We start from the raw sequence: 16,704 nt of genomic DNA, 5'->3' as shown, positions 1-16,704 counted from the left end.
TTTAAAAAAAATATGTTTCTGAAATGGTAACTTTATCGAAAAATTATGTTTGACAATTATTTTTAAATAGAATACATTATTATAAGAATTGCCTATCTTTTAAAGAGATTAGCTATTTTATTCCTAAAAGTATTTAAACACCAATCACTTTGCCAAAACAAAACAATGCAATTCTGATTGTTGAACCATGATTTTTTTTCAATATTTGCTCAAATATTGAATAGAGATTTGCATGAACGAATCAAATGAAATAAAAAAATGTGTTGTTTCTGAAAGAAATCAAGTTTTTAAAATAGTAAAAAATTAAAAATCTTCATTTTCAATTGATTTCACTAAAATCTTTAAGCAAAGATTGAAGACCTCTGTCAGTTCCACCTAAGAGCCAGCAGTAGCGCAACGCACACCTTTCAAGCCATCCTCCGCAACTTCCCGACCCAACCGAGAGAATGTCGTAATGCCCACCTTAAACGTCTCTTCACCCGAAAAAAAAGCTGCTGCTGCTTCGGAAGAAGCGAGAACCTCGGTGTGCGGGGTTGAGGTGGAGGTAGATTCATAAAGGAGTAATGTCTGTAATTACCTCCCATAATAATACGCTTAATCATACGGGCAGGTCTCCCCCCGAAAGCGCAACTTGGTCACAACCAAGTGAAGTGAGGTGTACTGCTGAAGGAGTAGTAGCACATCAGCGTGTGGTACCTTCTGGCCAAGATGATGTGGTCGCGCCGCTCCAGGTCCTCGTCTGGCACCGTCCAACCGGGGGTCTTTTCCTTTGAAGCTTTTGTGTGAGAGGGGGGGTTTTCCTAGGGAGCCTCTAGTGTTGACAGGAAGTGAAAAGGTTCAAAAATTGAAGGTAGTTAACAAAACAGTTCTTCAGAATTGAGTTGTGTTGCTTGTCCTGAACAGACTCCCTAGTTCTACCCAGCCTTGCCGGCCCGTATCGGCCGAGCTCCGTACAAAGCTGCTTTTAATACTTTTATGAATATTTTTATTGGCTCCGGCGTATTACACGGAAGAAAGCCTCAAGGACCGAACCTCAGCCAGCGATGGTCAGGTGCTTTCGGAAGAGCCTGTGCTACATGTGGCTAATAATGCGTCCCGGCGAAGAATGCGACCGGCATCGTCTTCTCCGAGCTCTGATATGATGGTAGAAATGTGTTGTTGTTGTTTTTTTTTGGGGACCCCGTAATCAGAACACTGACTGACAGGAAGGACAACCCCTCGATGTTCTTGACGTGTTGTGTTCTTTTGTGTCCTCTTGAAGGCAAGCCAGATGTGTGGTGGGACGATCCGTGGACATATGCTACCGTTGTTGTTGGAGATTGCTGCGTATACAATCTTGTAGGATCATTTGAGCAGGGGTTTGGAGATATTCAATTACTAGAATGATGCTTTATTATGGGGCTGAATAATGCAACGATTAAAGTGATTACTATAAAGATGGTGGATTGAATCACGTGGATATATTGAGACATTTTACGTCAAGATGGAGAACTCCAATCGAAATCATTTTTGCAATAGCTCAGAAAGAACTTTCCTTTATTCAAAAATGCTAATAGCAAAACTTTTCCACCAAACAGCGCACAAGTATTCTTCCGCGCAATCAATCTATCTCCATTATTCAGGGATTAATCTCGCCCGTACATCGAAAGCAAAATTTCCAACATTCAGGCAAACCCACTTTTCCAATAACTTTATCGAAGTCGGAATCTGGAGTGAGCAGTTGGATTATTTTTTCCAAAAGTTGACATTCAACACAGAAAAAAGGAACGCTCCAACAAGGTAAAACTTGCACCTCACAAATGATTGCGCTCCATTTGAGAGCGAAGAGCTGCTGCTGCTGGTGGCCATGAGTTGCAACTCGGAATCAAAATCCGTCGGGGAAAACTTTTCCTTCGTGCAGGAAAACCCTTGCGATGGCTTTCGATCTGCCAGCGTTCGTTAGGATGCGCATTTTCCTGGTTCAAGTGGGTGGGTGAGGGCAGATTGCACGTGAGCTTTTCGGATCGATTCCTTTCCAGTAACGAAGGAGAAGGGTCCATCCGAGAGGGAAAAGGATAGAATGTAAAACAAAATTTATAATTGAATTTCGTCAATAAATAGTACCCGGAGAAAGTTTTGGTCGCTTCCCTCAGCTAGAAACGGGCTGCAACTTTTACCCCCCCAGAAGACTTTGGACAGAAATCCATGTCAATAAATTGAAAGTTTTCTCCGGAGGATTTGACAATCTGGAGCTTCTTTCTTGGGCTGCGAAGAAAGGACCCATCCCGAGTGGAAGATGGTCCAGCGGCTGAGTGGAGCGTAGTGGAGAATTTCGTCTGTCACAAAAGTTTGGACAAGTTTCTTTTTTTGTGCGAAAGAGAAAGGCAGCAGTGTCCAGAGTGTAACATCGGTTCGGATTGGAAAATAGTTTTTCTCCCGGAGGTTGATTTCCATGTCTTTGCTTTGTAGATTTTTTTTGTTAAAGTGGACGAAGATTTTTAATTTTATTTTTTTCAGTTTCATTGATTCTAGTTTTGAAAAAAAAATCTTTATTTCTCTTGTTTCATTTATTTTTGTTTGATTGTTTTGTATTTTTATTTGCATTTATCTTGTTAAGCTTATAATTGTTTCTAATAACATTTAGATTATTAAACCTTTTCCTAGTTTTTTCATGTTTATACGGCCACTTCTTATTTTTTTTGCTTTTTGCACATTTGACTGTGGAACGATAGCCTTATAATATAATACATAACAAAAATATCTGCAAACTAATTTTTACATAAAATATAAAAAAAAGTTTGTGAAAATAACAGTCAAAATTGACCCAAAAAATACATTTTTAAAACAAATCAAACATCCAACCAAAAATTTTCATAAAGTTTAGGAGTTGGTTGAAAAGTTACGTCCACCCTACTATTTTTGGGATTTTTTTAGTAAACGTAGAATTTAATGAACAAAAAACCGCATTTCAAGAACATTTTATCCAGAGCAGCAAAACATTGCTTCCAAATTGCCTGTTCCATAATTATGGGATGTTATTGTCCTCCCAAAATTGTAGAACATCTGAACTTAACTGTTATTTTCTCAAAAAATATCAGTCCCTTGATTAAAACACAACGCTTGAATTTCATTGGTTCCAATGTGTGGCATTTTTTTTTGTAAAAATATGTACTGGAGAAAATCAAAGTTGGTTTACATCCGTAAGTTAACGTGTTCCGAAATAGTGGAATTCCAAGGTCAATGTTTATTTTTTAAACATGATATAAAACGTAAAAAAATTACAATTGGACCAATCAAAAGATCAAAAGAAAAGCTTCACATCAAGGTAAATGCAATTAATTATGTTAAATTGTGGCTGGTACAAATCAAGGTTGTTAATCGATAAAAAATATCGATGATAATATTATCGTCTGACGATAATGATAATGGTTATTGTTATCGTCGGGGCGATAACGATAATCTATCGTTATCGTTATCGTTATTTCGATAATCCTATCGGCGATAAGATGGATGATGGGAGATAACTCATTTCTAAAATCTTTTTAAAATCTAATAATTCAACCGTATCCTGTTGAATTTTCAATGCATTCACTTAGACTATATTTTTAGAAACTGTAGTAAGTTTGTAAGTATAAATATGTACTCAAAATTGTTCCAAAATACCGATTTGATTTCGAAAATAATCTAATTTTCATAATTTGCACTATGGGAATTAAACAATGCGAAATTTTTTATGCTTTTTTTCACTTTATTAAAGTAATTTCGTAAAATACTATTTTTTCAAAATACCGTATTTTTGCGAAAATACTCAAATTTTCATTATTTGCAATAAGGGTATTAAACGAAGCGAAATTTTGTATGCTTTTTTTATGGTTTTTTTAAGTTCTAAATTTTTTACAAAATGCCGAAATTTAAAAAAAAAATCTAAATTTGTTAAATACCAAATATTTTAAATTTGCATTATGGATATCAAATGTTGTATTTTTTCACTTCATTAAAGTTTCTTTGTAAAATACTAAAATTTTCACGAAATACCGTATTTTTTAAGAAAATACTAAAATTTTCATAATTTACACATCGGTATCAAACGAATTGAAATTGAGTGTGCATTTTCAATTTATTGGAGTTTTTTTTTGGAAAATACAAAAAAAAGACAAATTACCGTATTTTTTCGAAAATACATAGCGAAATTTTGTATGCTTCATGCAAACAAATTGTGTACGCTTCATACACAATTTTGCGTTGTTTGATATTGCAAATTTAAAAAACTCGAGTATTTTAGAAAAAATACAGTATTTTGTGAAAATATTAGCATTTTACAAAAAAAACTCTAATAAAGTGATGAAGCAGAAAAAAAACGCTTCGTTTACTACCCATATTGCCAATTTTGAAAATTTGAGTGTTTTAGAAAAATATTGTATCTTGTGATTTTTTTTTTCAAAAAGGTAACATAAAGTGAAAAAAAGCATACACAATTTTGCTTCGTTGGATACTCTATTGCAAATTTTGAAAATCTAGTTATTTCGAAAAAAATCGGTATTTTGTGAAGAATTTTGAGTACATATTTTAAATATTAGTGAAACGTATTTTATTTCTTAGTGAAAGCATTGAAAATTTATCATGATATGGTTGAATTAGGTCGATTTAAAATGATTTTAATAATGGGTTTAACCCACGATAATATCGATAATATTATCGGCGATAAGGTTTTCGCAGAAAAAACTATAGAAATTTTGATAGGTTATCGTATTCGCCCCGATAATGTTATCGTTAACAACCTTGGTACATTTTTTTTAAATATGACTTCAAAATGGATGTGAATCAAGTTAATTTTATGGCAGGATAAGTTTATCTTAAAATATTTAACAGGAACTGGCTGCGTTTTTGTTAGTTCAGATTAGATTAACAAGAACGTTTTGAATTTTGAATCTTTAAAATCATTTTTTAAATACAATTCAATTAAAAAAAAAATCAATAAAAATATAAATATTTTTTAGAAAGCTTATATTCGCTTATGAGGAATATTTTTACCCTTTTATTTTTGCCTTCCTCACTGAGGTAAGACTATAATACTGCTCTAAAAATGAACTTTGTATAAAAACGTCGTAGACCCACCTTCATGTATACATATCGACTCAGAATCGAAAACTGAACAAATGTCTGTGTGTATGTGTGTGTGTATGTATGTATGTGACCAACAAACTAGCTCATGTTTCTCGGCACTGGCTTAACAGATTTGACCCGAACTTGTTGCATTCGACTTGGTTTAAGGTCCCATAGATCGAGTTTTATAAAGATTGAAGTTTCGATAATAGTTCAAAAGTTATGTATAAAAATGTGTTTTCACATATATCCAAATCTCACTTAAATGTATGTAAAATATGTCCGGATCCACCATTCGACCCATCGTTGGTTAGGTTATCAAAAGACCCTTCCAACAAGTCCAGAACATTGAAGATCTGGCAACCCTGTCTCGAGATATGGCCCCTTAAGTGATATTGATGAACTTTTTGGAAGCCGGATCTCACTTAAATGTATGTAAACTATGTCCGGGTCCATCATCCGACCCATCGTTAGTTAGATTATCAAAAGACCTTTCCAACGAGTCTAAAACATTGAAGATCTGGCAACCCTGTCTCGAGATATGGCCACTTAAGTGATATTGATGTACTTTTTGGAAGCCGGATCTCTCTTAAATGTATGTAAACTATGTCCGGGTCCATCATCCGACCCATCGTTAGTTAGATTATCAAAAGACCTTTCCAACGAGTCTAAAACATTGAAGATCTGGCAACCCTGTCTCGAGATATGGCCCCTTAAGTGATATTGATGAACTTTTTGGAAGCCGGATCTCACTTAAATGTATGTAAACTATGTCCGGATCCACCATTCGATCCATCGTTGGTTAGGTTATCAAAAGACCTTTCCAACGAGTCCAGAACATTGAAGATCTGGCAACCCTGTCTCGAGATATGGCCACTTAAGTGATATTGATGTACTTTTTGGAAGCCGGATCTCTCTTAAATGTATGTAAACTATGTCCGGGTCCATCATCCGACCCATCGTTAGTTAGATTATCAAAAGACCTTTCCAACGAACATTGAAGATCTGGCAACCCTGTCCCGAGATATGGCCCCTTAAGTGATATTGATTAACTTTTTGGAAGCCGGATCTCACTTAAATGTATGTAAACTATGTCCGGATCCACCATTCGACCCATCGTTGGTTAGATTATCAAAAGACCTTTCAAACGAATCCAAAACATTGAAAAACTAGCAACCCTGTCTCAAGTTATAACCACTTAAGTGATATTTATGTACTTTTTTGAAACCGGATCTCACTTAAATGTATGTAAACTATGTCCGGATCTGCATTGCGAAATATGCATTTATTAGGCAATCAACTATTCAAATTTGACCAAAATGGGGTCGCAGAACTCGAATTTGATGTTCAAACCAAGAAAAAGAAAAGAAAAAACAAAAAAAAGAATTTGTTCGTGATTCGCTTATCCGAAGTCCCATATAAACCTTCGGATAATCGAACTTCGGATAATCGAAACTTCAGATAAGCTAGACACCGGATAATCTAGTCTGAACTGTAGTTGAATAATTTTCTAATTTCGTTAGGGTTCGTTTTTCAGAGTTTGTAGTGTTAGATTTCCTCTTTCGAATGCAACCTGGCGCTTAAAATTTGGCCAGTGCCTTTTTGAGTTATTTAAGTTTTAAATTTGCATTTCTTACCTTCAAAGGGCTGTAACTTTTGACCCTGATGTTCAAAAAGACTTGTCAAAAAAATAAAAATGTTTGTTTTTGAGAGTTCAAAAAGTAATCCGAAAATCACTTTTCTCTTAAACTTTATCCTTAATTGCTACATTAAAACTGATTCTTTAAGTTTGGTTGAGATGCTTCCTCCAAATTTGGTCGTAAAAGGCGTAGATTACGAGAAAAAATTATGGTGGTTATGGTCGTTAAAGATGCTTGGATTGACAAGCCCAAAATCTTTCTAGAAGACGAAAAAATTCCCCTAAATATTCCTGAAAAGTTAGATTTTCAAAATCACCCTAATCAAAACTTGCTCTTTTTCATTTGCAACAACTTTTCTGAAGACACTAAAGCACCATAACTTCACAATTTTTCGGATAATCCATTTTCCACTTTATTTTGCGATCTGGACCACTGTGCATTCTTTTGTTGATTGGATTTGATAAGATCATTTTTTTATTTTGTTGGGCGCTGTTTTGAAAATATTCTCATTAATTTTTGTTTCAATGCTGGATCTAAAGTTATAAATATTTTACTATTCTGATAGTGAGTGTATTGTTGCTCTCGGGCAACACCATCTCTGATTCACGAGATTCGTTACATTTCTCCTCTAACTTGCACAAATCCCGACTCCCGTCACCCTGTACGTCCGACCAACCAACTCGACACACAATCCCGTGTGAGGTGTCATGTTAATCAAAATTTATTCGCTTGTACGGACACGATGGCCGCGATGCTGTCTCGGTTCCAGGTGAGTTTGCAGATTTGTTCCAGAGATCCCGTTCGCGATACGCGGAACACACTCACTCTCTTCATGCGATTACATGCATGTTAGTTGTTGATGATCAACGATGATGGCGATATCGCCCGGATCTTTCAGCTACAATTAGCACCATGTTTCGCAGCGTGTCTTTTTCGTGGAATTCTTTGTGAGCGGTACAAGTTTTGCATTTGAGCGGTGGAGAAGTGCCAGTTGATTTGATGAGATAAAAAGAAGCCAAATTTAAATAATTATCATAATTTTAGCGAAGGCTCGAACCTTGACACGGCAAGTGCTCTATCAAATTTGTTTATTCGCCAAAACGGCAGCAGTCAGTTGTTTGGCTTTCCTTTCATTCCGATTTAATCACCTGGCCTTAAAAAGTCAAGGTTCAATATCTCACTTTGGCCAAATACTTAAAACGGGCAGCCACCGAACAGCGGCAGCGCTCGTTAACAGCATACGAAATAGTTAGCTGGGGTAAATTGTCAATGCTGTATTTTTTAATTTATCTAAATTCCTTCGATTATTTGCGAAACTTTAATAATTGAACGACAAAAGCGTTTTTTTGTTTATAAGATGTGACTTTTTTCAGAATTTTATTTTTGCTGAAGACATCAAATCGATCAGAATTTTTTTTCGATACTTTTGATCTTCAAAATTCAACATTTCTTGAAAATTTGGATGCCTAAAAAAATGGTCAAGGTGGTAATTATTTAAATTTAGTTCTTTTGTGATCAGTAATCGGTAATTGTACCTCTCAAAACCCCAAAAACCGTCAATTTCAAAAGTCCCACACTGCCCATGTTCGCATAAATGTCCCATATGCAAAAACAGCTAGCTGAGAAAAACGCATTTGAAGTTTGTCCCACACATAAGGCTACGTGTTAAGTTTTCACGAAAAAACTGGATTTCCTCCTGATTTCTAGAACAAAGTACTGGATGTTATAGGCTCTTTTGAAAGAGCACACGATTTTGAACCAAACTGCATCAATAACTCAAAAGTGATGAAAATGCATATGGGACATTTATGCGATCATGGGCAGCACAGTAATCAACCAGAAGCTGCATCAAAACTGGCCACTCGTCAACCTCTGACATTGGGGTCCAGCCTCCCCACTTTCCCCTCCCGATCCCCCTCCAACAACTGCCGGTAATCATCTCACACGAAACAGTCACACATGATTGCTCCTCCGTCGTACTCTCGCCCCAGGTTCTTATCTAACGCCATAAATCTGGGGGCCGCCGGATTTCTCATCGTGAGGCGCGTAAAACCCACTCGACGTTTAAAATTTTTAACGACTTTTTGAAGGGGGGGAAATCCAGTACTGGCCTCACTGTCCAACGGAGGCAGTGCCGGCAGATAAAACAAATTGTGTTTAGTGTGAGTGTGCGTGTGATCATGATTGAATTAATGCGTGATATGGACGTGTCGCACGTCACTTGGGTTGTCACATCATAGTTTTTGTTATTTCTAGCACAGCTTAAGGCGGAGTTAATCAGTGCTATTCTAGGTACTGGAGCAATAAAGAGACACAATTTTAATATGTTTATGGTGATGAAAGATGCACATAAATTTGCTTTCTAAATGCGTTACGTCGTTGGTAGTAGGCTGGAAGAAAGTTGTTGATCTAACAAGGAGGCGTTGACAATTTATAAGTTCAAGATTAACCTTAAGACATTTCCTTAAACTGGATTTTATGGGATTTTGTTAATAGTGTGTACCGCACTAGTACCTACATATCAGGGATGATTAAAAAGTAAAAATCTGAAATCTGAATCTGAATTTGAATCTGAATCTGAACTAAAATAAATGTAATCAAGATTATTCATATTATAAGCTAATACAATGCAATGCTATCACAATTTTATTCAGTTCATCATTTGAATGTTGGGAGTCGAAAAAAGTTGGATCGATCCGTGTAAAGTATAATCAATTTAAGGCCTTGAATGTTCAGTGTAAAGGAGGTAGCGACATAATTTAAATAATAAAGATTTCTTCAATTATTTAGGTCACACACCAGCCTGAACCAATGGTGGAGTTGGTTTCAAATAACTATATAAAAAAGATAGAGTTTAGCATTTTTTCCAATTTGTGATTTCAAATTTTAGTTAAAAAAGCTTAAATATATGTTACAGTAAACAACCACTGCTGCAAGAATTTTTATTAGTAGAATATTTTTTATGTACTTACTTTACTTTACTTTACTTATACTGCTCGTACAACCTCCAGATGCGCTGCCACTGGACTCGGTCCTGGGCTGCTACTCTCCAATTCCGCTGCGGGACTCCCACACTTTCCAGATCTTCCTCCACTTGGTTCAATTTTTTATGTACATACTTTTTTTAATGTTATGCACCTCTTTCCCTTCAATAATCCTCCAAGTATTCAAAAACAAAAAAAAAAACAAAAAAAAGATGAAGTGTAAATAAATGATTTTTAAACATGAATTTCCTCCGTTTTATTCCTCCACTTTCAAAAAGTTTGAAAAAATTTGAAAAATTATAGATACAACAAATAATTATGAATAGTCCCATTTTCGTAAAACAACAGTTATCAGTTGAAGATTCAACATGTTTAAATATGATTGCTTTCCCTAAAAGAGCACGCAGCTAGCAACATCTAAACTTAGAAACATGTACCCTCCCTTTAAAGGCTTATGAATTGATCTCAGTTGAAAGGTTCTCCAAATCTCTGAATTGCAAATGTAACATCCTGGAGCAGAACTGTTAAATTCTAATAAACACCAATTGAATTGAATTGAAAATATGATTGCTAGACAGCTGTATATGGATAAAATTTAATGCCATTTTCGAGGTAATTTAAAAAAAAGTTTCACAATGTAGATGAAAAAGTGTTAAATAGAATTTTAAATTTAACATTAAATAGGTTTTGGGAATTTTAGAAAGATTTTGTGTTATATTTTGAACTAATTTTACTCAAAATATTTAAATTCGATCAACATACAGCCCTTGAAACCAAGCAAAAAATCTCAACGTTTTCACAAAACAACTTTTCATTGCATTTGTCGATTTTTTTTTTTGAAATTTTGCTCATCGAATCCTTGCTTTCAAATAAACCATTAATTGAGGGCTGTTCAGTTTCTGATTAATTTTATGTCTTTGACAAAGGCTGTTTATGATCTAGACAATTTAAAACAAACTGTTTCTATTTGATAATCATTGATTTTTGAAGTATCTTTTCATCAATTCATTTATTTTATAATAAGTTCTGGTGACACGGATGATTAACAGACTTTTTGTATTTATTGAAAAAAAGGACATTATTATTTTTTTTTCAAAAATACAATTGAAAACATGCATAAAAATAATAAGATGCCAAATAGATATATGTTCCATTTTTATTTAACACCTTCGTCATCTTCCAAACTACTGTCCAATTAAAAGGGTGTTCCAGAATTTGTGTATCTGAGGAACATTTTCAACAAACACATTTTCAAGTATCTTTGGTTTAGCAAGAAGGCTAGAAGAGCAGAAGACTTTTTTGTTTAGGCCAATGTCAATTTTATTTAATAAAGTTTTTTATCCATCTCCTTCCAAAATTTACCAAAATAATTAGTTGTACAAACAAATATTGTCACTTACAAAATGAATTTTTCACTCATTATTCATTATCAATTAAATTGTGATACATTCTACTTGAAAACAAAATTAAAATTAGGTTAGTTTAAATTATTTTTTTATTTTCCCTCCACCCTCTTCTCCTTGTCCATGACCGGAGCTGAGGTCTACTCTGCTTTACACATAAAATTCGATAAATGCTATTTGCAAAGCTACAGGTAAAAATAAGTTTCGTAAAAAATGCCTACTGGAGACTGTTTGGGACAGAAAAAATCCAAAACATGTTTGTAATTGCTCAATTATTAACCAACCAGTTGATCACTGTCAGTTTTTAATCGCTTTGATTCGATAATATTTCGCCTTTGAATTTTTTAGTCTTTCCACATATTTTAACTCATAAGTCATAAAAAAGAGTGGTGGGGGGTGGTGCGGAAGGGGAAAATAATCATAAATTGGCTAGAAAAATCAAGTATTATGTTAGTACGATTCAGGATTTTTTTAATATAAAGAAAAACTCATTACTCGAATGCCACTTTTGACTTTTTGTTCCGATACGTGAATAATAGAGTAGCTTCACTTTGATCCACTTAGAATTTTGATATCTCAGGCAAGTAGGGACAAAATTTCCTACACACAGTCTAAAACTACATTGACTTTCATGAAGGAATTTTTAAAGGAGACTTAGGTCACATCCGTAAAAAATTGTTGTCGTAGGGTTAAACTCTGAAAAAATCTTGGAAATATTTGATTCTTCTTTTTGGTTGTATAGCAAAACGGGGGAGCAGTCATTCAAAATTCCAATTACAGTTAGATTATTTGTTTTCAAATACTTCTAAGAATTAAACCAGAAAAATTCAATTTGGTTGAAAAATGGCTGAGCTATACAAGTTGTAAGAAAGCTTAATATTTGCGAATTTTATCAAAAATATAAAAAAATGTCTGCATTCTCAAAATCGTCAAAAATTCAAATTGCATCAAGTCTTACTCAAAATTTGGAAAGTGTCTTTGAAGATATACTTAAACCACTAAAATTTACCTTTTTTTTGTGAGCGGAGAGGCAATACGACACCTTTCATTTTCCAACAATCGAAAACGACGCGTATTTTATAATAATTTGCGGCCTGAAATGGGGATGGTTTGGAAATTTGACTGCCGATTTTGATTGTGTACTTGTAATATTACCCCGTAGGACAAAGTTTCACGCAAATCGAAGAGGGGTTGGGGCAACTGCTTTGTGAGTTGGTGGAGAATGACCTTTATTTAAAGAAATAAATGCAAAAAAAGACAACATAAACAGTTGAGGATTAAAATGTGCTGCAGGAATTTTCTGGGAAGTCAAGTTATATGCATTTTTCAATGAGGTCTGGTTTTGCGCACTTGTTCCGCTCATATTTTAAACGTGTTCACGGGTCAGTGATGATCAAAATCTTGAAATGTTTAGACAGAATTTGACATGCATATTTCACGCATCATGTGCTTAGCTGAAGATAACAGTGAAAAACTTTAAATTAAGTTGAAAAAAATGGTCATTTGATTATATTTTTTTTTAATTGTGGTTAAAAATAGTCAAATTCATGTTTGCATTCCTATATTTATTGTGTAACTTTAAACGGAACATTTTACCACAAGTTTGACAGTGTCATCCACTTAATTGCAATCTTACGTGTGGCGCATCTTCATCTTCTGCTGCGCAAATATTTATAACTTTCATTCGCAACGGTGACGGCACCCAGCGTATAGCGTTACGAATTCCACAGCTGCATCAAATGCATAATAATATACGCCTTAGTAAAATAAAAAAAGGCAAACACCCTGCTAGGTGACTGCAGTCTTCCACACATGTGTGCACATCAGCAGTTTCAGCCAGGCGGCAAACGACCGGCAGTACGCCGAATTACCTACAAATCATCAACGCCATGAGAAGAACGTCGAATGCACCCGCAATGCAACACACAGGAAGCTACAAATTATGTGACATTAAATTTACACGGATCGGAACGCGAAATTTTTGGTGCGCGTGCAAAATTTTGCCTGGTAGAAAAGGTCTTTTGGAAGTAACTAAAATTAATAACTACCTTTGAACGACCTAAGATGAGAGTGTGTTTGAATCGTTTGGATGCTGTTGCTTCTGGTCAGACTCTAACAACTTAGAATTATGAAATACTGAAATAGCTTCGAGGCTCACCGTTTTAAGTGTTTGTTCTCTTCTAAGGTTCTGAGAAGACTGTAATTTTGGCACCATGTTTGATGGTTGTGAACACAGACGCATTTTGCGATTCTCACCTTAAATTACAGGGTAAAGCAAAAAATACAAACAGTTATTGAGAGCAGAAAGCTAGAAGCTTCTAGCGTCAAAATTCGTTCGAAACAAAACATTAACTTTAAATTTGACAAAAAGACCAGGTTGAAGCAATATCATTTGATCTCAGTTGCACTGGAAAAGTTTTCTTAGTAAAGTAATGACTCGATTACCAGAAGTCTTGGGAAAAAATATATCCTTGAACCTTTTTTATATCGAAATTCAAGTCTCTTTATCCCCTAATGAAAAATGATCAAGTGACAACAATTAATATCAATCAATTCCAAAAAAGTGGCAACTGCTACTCTTCCATAAACCCCAATGTCCAGCTCGATAAATCTGTTGTTATTGCGTTTTTATTTGGTCCCATCGCAGCTAAATCCATCATCCAACTTTAATGAATAGGTTCTCAACTGCTAACCCCTAGTTGACAATATGCTGCAACTCTTATCCCTTGTCATTCGAGTTCCTTTTCTCTCCCTCCTAACTTCCCCCTTCATTGAATGCGATATGCTAACTTGCAGCAGCGCACTGCACTTACTGACGGCTGATGTCACTCGGCGATAACGTTCGAAAAAAATAACGAGTAAAAGAACAAAAATCCCTTCCGCTAGAATAAAGTTGGTGGACAAAAAAAAACGAACGAACGATTACGTCCCCTCCAATTAAAATAATGATTTTGTTGCACTTTCGCCTGACACCTCTTCCTTCGACAGCAAAACCGTTTAATCACAGAATGAAACGACGATCTCACGAGGAGGGCAGGATGCAAAGTAACTGTTTAAATTTCCCCCTTTTTAATTTTTTTATTGAAACTGCTTTTCGGAGGGGTTTCGCAGTTGGGCATGAAAAATTGAACATGTTTCACGGCGCGACACTTACTCAAAACCAGCAGGATCGGAAACTTGCCAAATCTTGATACACTTCTGAAGAGGTGAGAGGACCCCTCACGGTGAGAACTTGTTGTATTGTTTGTGGCATCACGTGGTTGTTTAACCGGGCATGTTCAAAGGCTGTACAAAAATTGTGAGACTTTTGATCTCTTGTGTAGTATTTAAAACTTGGAAATTCTCTGACCTTTTCAAAAGTCTCTGCAGCTTCAATTTATAAAATTTTATTTATCTTATTTGGTCTCTTTCCAGAAGAGACATACAATGTTTTATATTTGATAATAATAATCCTCAACAACCCATTCTTGCCTCTAGACAGGCTTGAACCAACCTTTGATCATCAAAAAGCTTTGAAAAGAAGATTTTTTTTTTAGAAAATTACGGACAGGAAGTTGGAATCAGGTAGCATTTTAAGTGACGCAGACTTCAACTCCTACTCAAGCTTTTCATAATTTGCTAACTCCATCTCTATTTCCGACTCCAGCTCTCCAAAACAACCCGATTCCATCGGGTCAGCCCTGATTCCAACACCGACTCCACATCCCTGATTACGGGTTTGGTAGATTTATTTTATATACCTTTGCCAATGATTTGAAAAATGTAGTTTTGGTTGTTTTATTTTGTTAAAATAAAATTGCAGTATTTTTTTGCAGTCAAAATAAAATTGCAGTAAATGATGATTGATAAAAGTTAAAAAGAAAACAAATTAATAAACTAGTGTTGGACATAAGATTCATGTTTCATGATTTTACGAAAGAATTATAAATATAACTTTCAAAATGTTTTCATTGGATTTATTTTTATTTTCAGTTGTATAAAAATGAACTATAATTGTTTTTGTCGACTGCAATTAAATACTCTGAAAACCTTCTAAAAACATTCAAATTTAATTGGTCGTTACGTTTTTTCAAAGTTTCATTCACAGCAATAGAAAGAAAAAAAAATAATAAGGCTAAATAGTTGTTATTATGCAATCCAAAAATTTTATGAAACAAAGTTTGTATAAAATATATCAATACAGTCCAGACTCGATTATCCGAAGGCCTCCCGAATCCCGAAAAAAAAATTCTTTCGCTGTCTAATTTTTTATTGTTGAGCATAGGTATGACCCCTGAACTACGCTTAAATTATTTAGAAATTTTAAATCCAAGATGGCGGCAAAAATGGCGGGATTTTATGCTAAAAACAAGAAAATTAAAAAATACGAATTTTTTTTTTGTTCGTGATTCGGTTATCCGAAGTCCCATACAAACCTTCGGATCATCGAACTTCGGATAATCGAGTCTGGACTGTATATCAATTTTAATCAAGTTCCTGAACCCTTTCGAGCCTGATGGGTCATATATATGGCCCAAATATCAAAATTTCCAAAACTAGCCTATAATTTTCGTATGGTCATAAGAATAATTTTCGCATAATTGACCTACAATAATATTTTTTTGAAAATTCAGGCCTGAAAGGGTTTAAAAATATAAACTTCAATTTTTAGTGAATAAACGCCGTAAAATCCGTTGGAAATTTAAATTAAGTTTCAGCCAAAAATCATAGTTTTTATTTTCAGAGATTCATTATTTTCACGAAATGGATAATTTTGTATTCTTGTGGCATTTTCCAATTTAATAATTGAATCTGAAAAATAAAATCTGACATCAAGAATCAAATTGAATCAAAAATAATGTTTTAAATGAATTTGAAACAGAAATATTTATTTATAAAATAACAGATGCAAATCCACTTAATACGTTGAACAAGCAATATTTGATTCCTTGAGCAAAAAAAAAACTAACTTAATCCACCTATGTGGTTGGTGCCTTCCTCACTCTTTTCCAACAATGGGTGATATGTGATATGATGGGTTTGCACACAAATTTCGTCTAATTTCGTTAAGTTCCGGAACACAAAAAACACACATATCACTCAAGGGCTCATAAGTGGTATCATAAGTGGTCATAGCTTGAGACAGGGTTGCCAGATCTTCAATGTTTTAGACTCGTTGGAAAGGTCTTCCGATTACCTTACCAACGATAGGTCGGATGATGGATCCGGACATTGTTTACATACATTTATGTGAGATCCGGCTACAAAAAAAGTACATAAATATCACTTAAGTGGTCAGAACTCGAGACAGGGTTGCCAGATCTTCAATGTTTTAGATTCGTTGGAAAGGTTTTTCGATTACCTTACCAACGATGGGTCGGATGATGGATCCGGACATTGTTTACATACATTTAAGTGAGATCCGGCTACAAAAAAAGTACATAAATATCACTTAAGTGGTTATAACTCGAGACAGGGTTGCCAGATTACCAATGTTTTGGACTCGTTGGAAAGGTCTTTCAATTACCTAACTAACGATGTATAGCATGATGATGTTTGGTTCAGTTTACTGCCAACTTATTCAACTTCAGAAAATATGCGAAAACACATTTTTAT

The sequence above is a fragment of the Culex pipiens genome, chromosome 2, assembly GCF_016801865.2.
Source record: "Culex pipiens pallens isolate TS chromosome 2, TS_CPP_V2, whole genome shotgun sequence".
Taxonomy (NCBI): Eukaryota; Metazoa; Arthropoda; class Insecta; order Diptera; family Culicidae; genus Culex; species Culex pipiens.
This window is presented reverse-complemented; position numbering follows the sequence as displayed.